This window comes from Capsicum annuum, chromosome 9 (genome assembly GCF_002878395.1).
Source record: "Capsicum annuum cultivar UCD-10X-F1 chromosome 9, UCD10Xv1.1, whole genome shotgun sequence".
NCBI classification, from domain to species: Eukaryota; Viridiplantae; Streptophyta; class Magnoliopsida; order Solanales; family Solanaceae; genus Capsicum; species Capsicum annuum.
Window position 1 is genome coordinate 163,457,953 of NC_061119.1, and position 766 is coordinate 163,458,718.

Here is a 766-nt window from a genome sequence, read left to right on the forward strand (position 1 = left end):
AAAAACATTATTATGATGTCCTTCAACTTACTCAATGTGGAAGTATAAAGGGAATAATTTCAGAAGAATGCCAAATCATCATCATAAATATCTTGGAGTATTCAAACATTGAGAGGTGATTAAATGGTACGAGTTAGGATTTTTTAGTAGAACTCTTGCATCATATTAACCCATTATTGTTAAGGAATTCTTTTTAAATTACTTAGCAGTATTGAAGAACCGTTGTCTAAAAGAGTCAAAGGTTGTAAATATTAGGATAAGACAAGAATCCTGATGAGATGAGAAATAGTTGACATCTTTGAGCTACCATCAACCAAATATTATTTGGTCAGTTGTATACCACCTCCACTATTAACCTATAGCCACAGTACTGATAGATAGCAGGTACCCATTATAGCTAAGTAACAAAGAAAGGCTTGCTAAATATACATCGAGAATTAGAGACAAATTTTTATGACCTTTGGGGATATTAATGTTGAAGTTGATTGGGGGTGATGCAAATTTTGATCCACCATGGGAAGTTTTTGTGGATAGCTACATTCAAGGGATTAAAATTAAATTTTGGCCAAATTATAGCAGATGAATCATTTGTGAGGGAATAGAAAAATGCAAGTGTCATGTGGTTTCCATGTCCTATTTCTAAGCTTTATAGGTAGCAAAATATGCCTATCATCAGAGGAGTTGATAATGAAGGTCAAGTATGAGGAGACAAGATATTGAGAAGACAATGGATGAAACAATGTTTGAGATGAGAGTACATATGCCA